General features: G+C 49.1%; 1 protein-coding gene across 1 annotated transcript in view; it reads left to right on the top strand.

Annotated features, from left to right (window-relative positions):
• Hip1 (huntingtin interacting protein 1) overlaps nt 1-12,828 on the top strand; it is a 134,905-nt gene that overhangs the window by 10,498 nt on the left and 111,579 nt on the right. The gene's annotated exons all lie outside the window — the stretch shown is intronic.

Here is a 12,828-nt window from a genome sequence, read left to right as displayed (position 1 = left end):
CCCCCAGCCCCTCCCTGGGGGATTCTAGGCAGGGGCTCATCCGCTGAGCCACACTACCGGGCATTCTGACCACTTGGTTAATGGATCCCCCCACATCTAGATAACCTGAGCCAGCTCTTCTGAGAGTGTGAAAGTCTAACTGCCCTAGTGTGCTGAGGCCATCGCAGGAGGTCCTCCTTGCTCTCAAGTGCTTAGGAACCTGTAAGGAGGCTTCCACACTCAGAAGAAGACACTCGTTTCTTTTTCTCATTTTTTTTTTTCCTTTCCTCCTCTTTTTTGGAGACAAAGCTTTATGTAGCCCAGGGTGGCCTCAGATTCCCAATCCTCCTACGTCTACCTCCTGACTTCTGGAATTACAGGCATATGTGGTGCTGGTCTTAATACATCCATACACACACACACACACACACACACACACACATATAGTATATGTGTGTGCGTCTGTACTCCAGCAATAGTGCTGGTATGGAGGTCGGAGGACAATTTATGAGAATCAGTTCTCTCCTCCCATCATGTGGGTCCTGAGGATCAAACTCGGGTTGTCAGGTTTGGCTGTAAGTACCTTTACCTGATGATCCCTCTTGCTGGCCCTTCATTTATATATTTCTAGCAATCTCTAATATGCTCTTTTGGATGGTTCTCTGGGGAATAATGACCAGGGATTAGAGCCATGGGATGCTAAGAACCCTGGGATTGCACTGTCAGAAGCAATGGGACTCAAAGAGCAGATTCTATGACCCTCTCAGGCACCCCCCAAACGTTCCTTGCTTGGCCAGTCTTCGAGACAACCATCAGGGCTGCCTTGTGCACCCCAGTCATTGGCTTGCCTAGTCTACTCCCTGAGGTGCAATGTGGAAGAGATGTGGGTGTGGCAGGAGTGGGCTGGTGGCCAGTCTGTCTGCTGCTGTTTCCAGAAGCTCTGATGGCCTGGAATATTGCCCACCTAGCCAAAGGGAGTTTGTCAGTTCCACCTCCCCACAGGGTGGAGGCTGCTTCCTGTTTTTCCTGCCTGGGCGGGCGGGCGGGCAGGGAGGAACCCCGTCCCAGCTCTGAGTCGGGAAGTGCAGTCTGATACTAGTGAGGGGAGAGGGACCTGTGGTTGAGACCCAGGGAGAGAGAAGCATTTATTTCTTGGACAGACTCACAGCGGCTACCACTGCTAAGACGTTGGTGAGACAGTTCAGGAAGCTGGGCTGTGCCATCCAGGCATCCGGCACCGCCTGTGATTCGAAGACTGCTAACACTGCCTTCAAAGTCACATTTGTATTGAACCTCTTTTGGGCCACGGACTAAAAGATGCATCACAGAATGCGTGGTTGCGATCATTTCCCCAGTATAGACACGGAAACGCAGCACACAGCGAGGTTCCGTGATTCCCCTGAGAGAGCACGGGAAAGCTCTGAACCTGGCGCAGGTCTGATCACAGAGGTTATTATTGAGGTTATTATTTTATTTTGTTTGAGACAACGTCTCACTTTTTTTTTTTTTTTTATTATTTTCTTTAATGTCTCACTTTCTAACCCAGGTCCGCCTCCACTTCCCACATAGCTGAGGACCACTTCCAACTCCTTGATCCTCCTGCCTCGGCCCCTTCAAGGGTGGGGATTACAGGTAGTCAACACCACGCCTGCCTTTATATTTTTTTTAAAAATTGATTTGCGTATATGGAGGTGAAAGGGCAATTCTTAGCTTCCTTCACCTAGGTGCTGGGGTCTAACTCAGATCATTAGGTGTGACAGCAGTCGACTTCCACTGAGTGTTCTCTCTGCACCTCCCCCATCCCCACCCCTTTTAAAAATCTCCTTTCAACTTGGAAGCCTAGACTGTGGCTGGTAACTAAACCAAAAAAACCAACAACCCTAAACCAACCAAACAACGATTAAAGCGGTACACAGATTTGATTTTTTTTTTCCCCACGTACTCAGATATCTTAAATTCCTTCCAGAAAAAAAAAAAAAATGGCACATGTACACCCTCCTCGGGTGTGAGGTCATCTAGGATCCGTGGTGCAATGGTTAGTGCTGTCAATTTGACAGCCTCTAGAGTCACCTGGAGAGGGACCTTTGGGTACACCTGCGGGAGACGATCTAGATTAAGGTCAGCCTCTGAGAGTGACTTGGCTTCATTAATTGCCGTGGAAAGACCCATTCCCTCGGCAGGGCATCCTGGACTCGATGAAACTGCGCGTTAGCTCCTCACTCCCTCTGCGACTGACTGTGCATACAGTGTGGATGTAAGTTCTCTCATCACTCTGCCATCCCTCTGTGAGCCAGGGTAAGCCTTCTTCCCTTGGGTTGTTTTCTCAGAATGTGTTATCCCGGCACCAGGAAAGGAAACTGAGACTCCTGATGTGTGCCCGAGTCCCAGCTACTCAGGAGGCAGAGACAGGAAGAGCGCTCAAACCCATGGGTTCAAGGCTAGTGGGGGCAGTGTAATGGGGAGGGGAGGGGAGGGGCCAGGGATGCAGACCATGCCAGCATTGGAGAGGCTAAGACAGGAGGCTAGCTTGACCCTAGGAGTCGCAGACCAGCAGGACCCCCATATTAATTTTTTATAAAAAAAAGTCAAGCACAAGTTAATATATTTTTATTGTATTTTGTTTTGTTTTGAGACAGGGATAGCCTCGAACTTGCAGTCCTCGTTCCTCTGCCTTCTTTGCTGGGATTTCTGGGCAGAAGGGGATTGGTACCCAGAGCCCATTGCTCAGATAGTAAAACTGCAGAAAAGTAGGAAGCAGTCGCAGCAGAGTGAAAGCTGCCCTGGGGCAGGTGGGTGGGAGCACCGGCCAGCAGCCTCTGTCACCCCGAGTTTACTGTTCCGTGGAGACTTCTATACTTATACAATTCTATTTCTTTCTTTGATTTGAGCGAAGGTCTCCTTTGTGGTCCCGGCTGTTCTTTTTGTGTTTCGTTTTTTTTTTTCAAGACAGGGTTTCTCTCTGTAGCCCTGGCTGTCCTGGAACTCACTCTGTAAGACCAGGCTGGCCTCGAACTCAGAAATCCTCCTGCCTCTGCCTCCCAAGTGCTGGGATTAAAGGCGTGCACCACCACTGCCTGGCCGGTCCAGGTTGTTCTTGAGGACTTTTTACCTTAGTGTGTGTTTGTGTGTGTGTGTGTGTGTGCGTGCGCGCGCGCACTATGGAGACTTTTGGGAGTCCATTCTCTGCCTTCCCCTTGCAGGTCCCAGGGACTGAGTCTGGGTCGTCAGGATTCGCAGCAAGCACCTTTCCTCACTGGGCCTCCTGGCCTGCCCCTCCCACCTTTTTCCTCAAGACAGGGCCTCTGACAAGGTAGTTAATGAGCCCCCATAAAACTCCATGTGCCTGTCTCTGCCTCCCCATGGCTGGATTCCAAGCAAATACCGCCACCCTTGGCTCTTTTTAACATAGATTCTGAGGCTGAACTTTAAGTCCTCGTGCTTGCAAGACCAGGACTTTACTAATCAAGCTACCTTCCCAGCCCTGTTGGTGAAGTCTCTATTAGCCCAGGCTGTACCCAGACATGCTTCAGAACCCAGGCGACCTTGAACTCTCATCCTTCCTCTGGCTTTCAGGTGCTGGAATCGCTGTGTGTACCACCAAACACAGCTGCGTTTATGTTCTGTCTGAACCCACGGAAGAGCGAAGCAACTGAAAAGACAGCTGTTTTCAGGGAGACGCGGCAGCTGTGTGTAGGGGCTTGCCCGTGGTCTGTCCACATGGGCTTTAAGTTGTGTCTCAAACTCAGCCTTCCCAAAAGCATTCCCAAAGGCATCCCGGAACATGAGCGAGCGGTTGACCTATGAGTCACCTACCTGCCTGCTGCTTCCCAGCACTGCCATCGCAGGTAGCCGGCAAGTAAAGACGGTCATTAATCCACACTTTGCCTGCGGTCTCTGGCTTCTGTTTATTCCCGTTTTCTGTCTACCTTCCATAGATGCCAAGGATCCGTTAAGTTTCTTCCTTAGCTTTTTAGTGTGGCAGCCGGGCACTTAGCCGAGGGCTTTAACCAGTTTAGCACCAGTGCCGGTGAGATGTAGACTGATCTGGTGCGTGGTGGCGTTTTTTCAAAAGGAGGAGACGCGACCACCGATGTGTCTAAAGAAAATGCAAGGTCTGGGGACGGATCACTCAGTGTGGATGGCAGGCATAGCTCATACCCCCCCCCCCCCCAGGAGCATGGTTTGCAAAGGACCATGGGCAAGCCTCCAGGAGCATCCTGGAGATGACACCTGGGAATCTACACACAGTGGCTTTGTTACAGGGTTGCTGTGAGTTTGGGGCTTTCTAGTCATTTGCATTTTCGATTTACTTTCCATAGATGCCAAGGACCCGTTAGTTTCATGTTTATCTTTTTTAGTGTGGTGGCCCAGCACTTAGCAGAGACGCTTGGACCACATAAACAACAGCATTGGTGAAGTGTACCTTCCAGACAGACCCTCATGGACATCTGTCTTTGTTTCCTTCCTTCCTTCCTTCCTTCCTTCCTTCCTTCCTTTGTTTCTTTCTGTCCTTCCTTCCTTCCTTTCTTATTATTACATTTATTTACTCATTTTTTAAAAAGTTTTATTTATTTTTATGTAAGTGTGTGTGTGTGTGTGTGTGTGTGTGTGTGTGTCTGCAGGTGCCTGAGGAGTCCAGAAAGAAGAGGGTAGTTGCCGGGCGTGGTGGCGCACGCCTTTAATCCCAGCACTTGGGAGGCAGAGGCAGGCGGATTTCTGAGTTCGAGGCCAGCCTGGTCTACAGAGTGAGTTCCAGGACAGCCCGGGCTACACAGAGAAACCCTGTCTCAAAAAAAAAAAAAAAAAAAAAAAAAAAAAAAGAAGAGGGTAAATCTCATTGGATAGAGCTGGGGTTACAGGCTGAGTGAGAGGCTGGGGGTGTGGCTCAGTGGTAGAGCCCCTGCCTAGAATCCCCCAGTGAGGGGCTGGGGTGTGGCTCAGTGGTAGAGCCCCTGCCTAGAATCCCCCAGTGAGGGGCTGGGGTGTAGTTCAATGGTAGACAATGGTAGAACATTTGCTTAGAATCTCCCAGAGAGGGGGTGAAGGAATGGCTCAGAGATAGAATATTTTTCTAACACACACAATATCCTGGGTTCTGTCCCTAGTAACATACACACACACACACACACACACACACAGAGACAGACAGACAGACAGACAGACAGACAGAGGAATAGCATCTTACATTTTTCCAAGTGAGCCCAATGCAACCACCCCATCTACAGGCAAAGAACCTTCCCTAAGTCTGTAAGCACAAGGGAGAGCCCACACACCTGGAGATTTCACATCTTAGAATATTTGCATATGCATAATATTAGCATGTGCGTAATGAGACCTCGGCTGAGATTGGGTTTTCCTGTGCATCTAATGCACAGCGCTAGAGGGCAGCATTCATGGGCAAGGACCAAATGAAGGCTTCTAGTGTACCAAGGTTTGCCCTTGGTAACAGCATCTTGAACCCCAGGACCTAGGACTACAAGGAGGTAGACTGGTCCTGAGTTTGGAAGCAGATTCTTCCATGTCTCTAGTAAGGAGGACACCTTGAGTTTCAGTTCACTGGACACTGTGTTGACCTTCTAATTTGCAGAACGATGAGACCGGAAGTGGATGCTATTGCAATGGCCTGTTGTCAGGGTTCTCCAGAGGTTTACAGAAGAAGATCGTGAGTCTGAGGCCAGAGCTACATAGTAAGAGGTTCTGTCAAAACAAAGCAAGGGCTGGTGAGATGGCTCAGCAGGTAAGAGCACCCGACTGCTCTTCCAGAAGGTCCTGAGTTCAAATCCCAGCAACCACATGGTGGCTCACAACCATCCGTAACAAGACCTGACGCCCTCTTCTGGAGTGTCTGAAGACAGCTACAGTGTACTTACATATAATAAGTAAATAAATCTTTTAAAAAAAAAAAAAAGCAAAACAAAACAAAACAAAACCCATCTCACTAACTGGGGACTGGACAGATGGCTCAGTGGTTAAGAGCACTGGTTGCTTTGCCAGAGGTCCTGAGTTCAATTTCCAGCAACCACATGGTGGCTCGTGACCATCTATAAAGGGATCTGATGCCCTCTTCTGGCATGCAGGTGTACATGCAGACAGAGCACTCATATACATTAAATAAATAAATCTTTAAAAAAATCGCTAACTAGGATGGGAAGGTGGCTCAGGAGGTAACACACGGTTGCCAAGGATGGGACCTGAGTTAGAGATGCCCAGACCCACATACACCAGGACCACAGCAGATATCATCGGATCCCAGAGTTCTCACGGGGAGTTGGGAGGTGAAGACAGGAGGTCCTCCTAGGCTGGCTCGCATGTCTTCTGGCTTCAGATGCACACTGTGGTCCATGAACACCGCAGTCACAGTTACAACACACACTAAGATTGAAAGAGAGAAAGGAAGGAAGGAAGGAAGACAGACTGACAGACAACTTAGCAATGTGTGTTTTATGGTGCTGAGTTTGGGATGGAACATGAACGAGCCTGGGGCAACAAGTTTAATTCCTTGGGACCCACGAAGGAGAAGGCGAGCACTGACTTCAGAGCATTGTCCTCTACTGTCACACGGGCCCCCACCCAAATACACAAATCAATGTAATTCTGAAGGCAGGGGAAGAGTGGGGGTGGGACAAAGTTGATGGGTAAGCCATGCTCTCAGACAACATCCCCAGTGCCTCCCGGCCTGACTTCACATACAAACAAACCTCCTTGCTGGACCCCAGGGAACCTCTGCCTTTTGATGTGTGCTTTTGGTGGCCATAGATCAGACACTGGAATCCCACAGTTGGCACCCGTTACCAGAAGTTTATCCTGAAAGGACAATTCAACAGTCCGTTCAGAACATACTTATTTTCCCTGCTGGGCCACCAAGTTCTTTGATACAATTCCAGGTTGGTGGAGGTCAGATCTAATTTACTGAACATTTAAGGGGGGGGGGGAATCTTTTAATGAAGCTGTGCTTTTTTGAAAAGTGGGTGGGAAACTCCGATGCTGTGATAGTAGTGAATGGGATGTCTGCGGGGAGGACAGCAGGCTTGGAGATAGGCATCAGAGGAGGGGTCCAGGAGTGGGCCCCAGGCAGCAGGGGAGGGGTCCAGGAGTGAGCCCCAGGCAGCAGGGGAGGGGTCCAGGAGTGAGCCCCAGGCAGCAGGGGAGGGGTCCAGGAGTGAGCCCTAAGGATGCTGCTGTGCCCGTGCTTGCTCAGGCTTGTGCTGGAGATATGGAAGTTTCTGCTGTTCCTGGTCTTAACTACAGAGGAAGCTCGCACTTGTGGAACACTTAATTAAGACTTAGCAAGCCCGAGCCAGAGAGCTCCAGACCTAACCACCTGACCACACACTACTTGATCCCTGGAACCTGTGTTCCAGAACGTCGACAATGTGGAAGTTATCCTCTGATTGCCACACATAACAACACAAACATGCACATATACACACCCCACACATAAATAGCCATATACAAACACCACATAAGCCACCACCAGTGTACCACATACAACCACACATACATACATACATACATACATACATACACCACACACACCAAATAAACAGCAACACACATAACACACAAACAGCCACATACAGGCCACATATACCATATATGCCACGTAAACAACCACACACATACCACACACTCCACAAACACACCAAGCAACACACACACACACACACACACACACACACACACTTAGAAAAATGCATGCAAACTCCTAGTCAGGACTCTTCCGAAGTTCTGAGGTCTTGGGAGAACCAGGAGAGGCTGGAAGAACCATCGGGCAGGAGGATGCTAAGAGGAGGGACAGATCTTGGAACAGAGAGAGGGCAGTGATGCTGAACTCAGAAGCAGTCAACAGCACAGCTTACAGCATGAAAGGCAGGTAAGCATCGTGGCTGCAGAGACCGTCCTGTGGTTGTTGAGTATGTCGGTTAATGTAGAAAGGAGCGGGGTAAAGCGCCCTTCTGAGGACCTAAGGGGATCTCAGACCAAATGCTCAGCAGAATAAACAGAATGGCGTGATGCTCACAAATCCTCAGCCAGGGCTGAGACGCATGTGGTCCCTCTCTACCATGGATCTTTACCTCGGGACAGCAGACAGGGTGACAGGGTGGCAGCTGACAGGGTGGCAGTGCCTCTCCTCTCCTCCCCTCTCCCGTCTTTAGCAGGGCTTCACATGAGCTCAGGATGTCTTGGAACTCATGACCGCCCTGCCTCTACTTCCCAATTGCCGGAGTTACAGTTGTGTGCCACTAAACCCATATCTTGTGATGCTGAGGACCAAGTTCGGGGCTTCATGTACTCTACCAGTGGAGCTACAGCCCCGGCCCCATTCTCTTCTTAATTTCTTTCTTCTTTTTCTTTGTCTTGAGTCAGGGTCTCACTCTATTGTCTAAGTTGGCCGCAAACTCAGAGATTCTCCTGCCTCCGGATCCCGAGACCCCTTATTACAACTGAGTATTACTGTGTGCAGCTTTCAGTTTTCTTATCAGCCCCTCACGGTCACGCAGAATGTGTGCTGACATCGGGGCTCTTTGAATGGACTAAACAGGAGTGGCCATAGCAGTAGCCTGTGCTGGCTGTTGTCCCTGTCCCCTGGTACAACATGTCCCCTCATGTCCCCAGTAGAAATGCTCCCATCTCCCACGTTCCCATCACCTTCTGCCTCTTCAGGGCTCTTTGTAGAGATGGCTTCCCTTGCCTTGTGCACTTGTCTGTCTGTGACATGGAGTTCTTTAGGTGACAGGGTTGTGCATATAGGACTGCTGAAGACATGCGTTTTGTTAAGGGATAACTGACTAAGTGGAAGAGAGCATGGGTTTAGAGAATGAACGGGTGAAAGGTTGGATGGCTGACTAAATCAATACGATAAGTAAATAAAAATAAAAGAATTAAAGATGATAGTAAATACAGAAATAAAGATGATAACATACAATTAAATAAATTGAGTGGTGCATAAATCAGCGGTGGAGTGATTGGGTAAATAGTTCCTGTCTGGATGAGTCATTGAGTGAGTGAGTGAATGAATGAAGGAATGAATGAATGAATGAGTGATGGTGAGAGGTTAGTGTGTGAGAGCAAATGACTGAGCGATTACGTGAATGAGCAGTCGAGCTCGTGGGTCGTGAACCAGTGCATGATTGGTGGAATGACTGAGTGAGGGAATTAATGAATGAGTAAGTACAGGTGCTTCCCACCCGCTAGACAGTTGTCTGCCACATGGCTTCTCACCCACGTGGCCACCCTGCAGCATGACTCTGAAAAGGCCCTAAAGCTTCACTATTTTCTCCGTGGTCTTGGACAGCAGTCACCCATCTACAAGAAGCCATTTACCCTTTTTGTGTGTCTCCAGCATCTCTTGCTTCCGAGCTGCCTGCCAGGGCCCAGGAGTCCTCCTGGCCTCTCTCCTGTCGCTGAGAACTTCTTGCCACAGGAAATTGGGCTTATTTTGAGGGCCAAATAGTCTCTAAATATAGCTTGCCGGCGCAGATATTTAAAGAGTGGTGCCGATGGTGTTATGTCTGCCAGAGAAGGGAAAAGACAACTTTACAATCCCCAGTGAGGGAGAGCGGAGCCATACCAGCTTTTCTCGGGAGCAGAGCCAGGACCAGGTGTCAAAAGTTTTAATTACACAAGTCCCAGGTGCTCTCCAAGGTCTGTCACCAGCCCAGGGCTTGAAGTTTAGATTTCTGTTTCCAGGCAATCATGTCTTGATCGCTCCTACTGTCTCTGTTTAAAAATACCTCAGGAGCTGGGAGCTGGGCATGGGTGTGAGCGCATGCCTACCATCCCAGCACTCAAAAGCCTGATGCAGGAGGATCACTAATCCAAGGCTAGCCTGGGCTATATAGGCTGCTCCGTCTCAAACAAAAGGTCTAAAACATAAGACCGAACTGTTGTCCTGGAACGTGGTGAGCCAGGCATCTCCCACCCTCCCCCACCATCAGCCTCAGGGGAGCTAAGCTGTAGGTGACTCCAGGCAGCACATGGGGAGAGCTCACCTTGAATAATCCCGTTGCCAACCTCTCTCCCCTTCTCCCTCCCTCTTCCTCCCTCCCTCTACCCCATTCTCAAGAGCAAGTGGTGAGAGATTGGGGGATGGGGCCCTGGACTCTTTCTGGAGAAAAAGGAAACTGCCAAGTGTAGAAAGCAGGGAACAACCAGTCCATGCCTCAGAGAGGGGGTGGGGAGAGAGAGAGAGAGAGAGAGAGAGAGAGAGAGAGAGAGAGAGAGAGAGTTAGAGTTAGTTCAGCCCTGAAATCCCGCTCATGCATGGAAACCTGCCCCCCCCCTCCCGGCACACAGCCCCCCCACCTGCTCTATCCCCTCCTCACTTCATTTTGGGCTACTGGGCAGACAGAACGACCATAAGAAAGTCTGACCTTTTTGGGCTAATGTTGTTTTTGTATCTCAAGTGTTCTTCTAAACTAAAAATAGAACTCTCAGAGAGGGGGAGTTTTAAGCCTCTTTGGGGGCTGAATTTATGTCTCCATTTGGGACAAAAATAAAAACAAGTACCTTTTTTCTGTAACCGAGTGCTGACATAGTGAACATTCTCGTCTCTGTGTTTGTAGCGTATATTTCACCATCTTTCCCTCTGTGGTAGTCAAGAGACTGGCATATGTTACTCTTCTCACAACTGTGAGAAAATGCCTGGCAAAAGCAATCTCAGAAGGGAAGGGTTTGCTGGATGGGGTGGCACACGCTTTTAATCCCGGCACTAACAGTGTTAGAGGCAGACGGGGCTGGGGGGGCGTGGGTCAGCGTGAGTTCAAGTCCAGCCTGGTCTACATAGGGAGCTCTAGCACAGCCAGGGCTACTAATAGACCCTGTTTCCAAGAAGAGGAAGAAGAGGAGGAAAGAAAAGAAGGAAGAAAAGAAGGGTTTATTTTGGCTCGAAGTTCTTCTTCGGTTACAGCACCCTAGGGTGGAGAAAACATGGCGGAGAACGAGGTGGCTGGTCACTTGGCAACCACGACCAGGAAGCTCAGGAAGCAGAGAGGAGAGAGATGGCTGCTGGAGTTCAGCCTGCCTTCTATTTATTTAGTAAAGGCCTCCAGCCTAGGGAATGGTGCCGCCCACATTGGGGTGGGTCTTGTCACTTCATTTACTCAATCGAAAGACTTCCTCTTCACAGCTGTGCCTGAAGGTTTGTCTCTCAGATGATTCTTGAGCCTATCAAGGTGACAGTCGACATAAACCACCACAGCAGACAAACAGCAGTAGCTTTTGTCTCACTTTGTTTTGTTTTTTTAAAGAGACAAGTTCATACACTCTTTGGGTTTTTTTTTTTGTTGTTGTTGTTTTTTGTTTTTGTTGTTGTTGTTGTTGTTTTTTGAGAGTTTCACTGTGTATCCCTGGTTATCCTGGAACTCACTCTGTAGACCAGGCTGGCATTGAACTCAGAAATCCTCCTGTCTGCTTCCCAAATGTTGAGGTAAAAGGCATGTTGCCACCACTGCCTGGCAAGTTCTCACACTCTTAATATTCATTGGCCTGAAACTCACTGTTCTAACCCAGACTGACCTCGCATTCACAGTGGTCCTCCTGGCTTAGCTTCCTGAGTGCTAGGATTATAAGTGTGTACAACATGGCTATAAAAAACGTAATGATGATTGTTGGTATTTTAAAATTTTATTCAAGAAAAAGCCCAAACATAACAACAACCCCCCCCTCAAAAAAAGCCCAAAACAACAACAAAAACCTTTCCATGCTGGGACAGCAAGATGGAGGTAGAGCCCCTGCCTAGAATCCTCCAGGGAGGGGCAGTACAACTCTTGTCCAACGTATGTGATGTCCTTGATTTTATCCCCAGCCTGGCAAATAAACCCAAAATGGCAATTTTTCTCATTCCCTGGGTGAGGCAGCAGCTATTGTCTTTCTTTAGGGCTAGAACGTTCATGTCCCCAGTGAGGGATATCTAGGGCTCTCTGTGCCAGGGTGCCTGTAATCCCGTCAGCCCTTCTGGCTGGTTTTGCTGTTGTCTTTCCCCTGTGGTTATGTTCTTGGTACCATGTTCTGATCACCATGTCAGTCAATCAGCGGATAACACTTTTCAGGGCTTGCTGTGCCAGGTACGGAATGAGTTGCTCCACTCACGGAGGCTCTGTCTGGTCCCTTGAGGGCGGGACCTGTCATCTTGTTGTCTTCTTTGCTTGTGCTGCTGAGATCCACTGGGGTTGGAATGAGTGAGGTCTTTGGAATGTCATGCCCTCCCCGGTGCTCACCATTGAGCCAGATAGGTCTGCAGTGCCAGACGCCGGAGTCGGGGATGAATCACGCTTGATTGCAGAGTTCAAGTTACTTTTAGAATGGAGAGGGTGGTGATGTGAATGATGAAATGATGAATAGGGGCTGAGTGGCTGAGTGGTCAAGGCTCAGCCTTCTGTAACCACAACATCGAGGGATGCCTAAAAATGGTAGAAAGAGCCCAGGGAGGCTGGATTAATCACCTCGAGCCACTTGTGAGAGTACTTGGAACTACACAGTGCCTCTCAGCTTCAGAGAAGTCACAGGGAGCCAGCAGCAGTGACAGGTGGGATTGGAGGACCAGGCTCAAGCTAAGGAGAAGCTGGGGAAAAGACCATGCCACTGCAGAAGTCCCAGACGGCCGTTGCGTCCTGGGGGTTGCGTCCTAAGGGTTGGAATGTTTTGTGGGTTTGTTTTGTTTGACTCACAGGCAGTGGTCTTTTTTTTTTTTTTTTTTTTTTTTTTTATTTTTTTTTTTTTTTTGTTATAAACTAGGACTTAAAAGGCTTCATAAGGAGAACTCAGCTATGTCTCTCACCCTTGTCCATTCCCTCCAATTTGATGTTGACCTTTTGTGCGTTGAATGACCGAATCCAGACCTTGTTGTGT

The sequence above is a fragment of the Mus pahari genome, chromosome 23 (genome assembly GCF_900095145.1).
Source record: "Mus pahari chromosome 23, PAHARI_EIJ_v1.1, whole genome shotgun sequence".
NCBI classification, from domain to species: domain Eukaryota; kingdom Metazoa; phylum Chordata; class Mammalia; order Rodentia; family Muridae; genus Mus; species Mus pahari.
The sequence above is the reverse complement of the archived record's forward strand: the minus strand, read 5'-3'. Positions and strand labels throughout refer to the sequence as shown.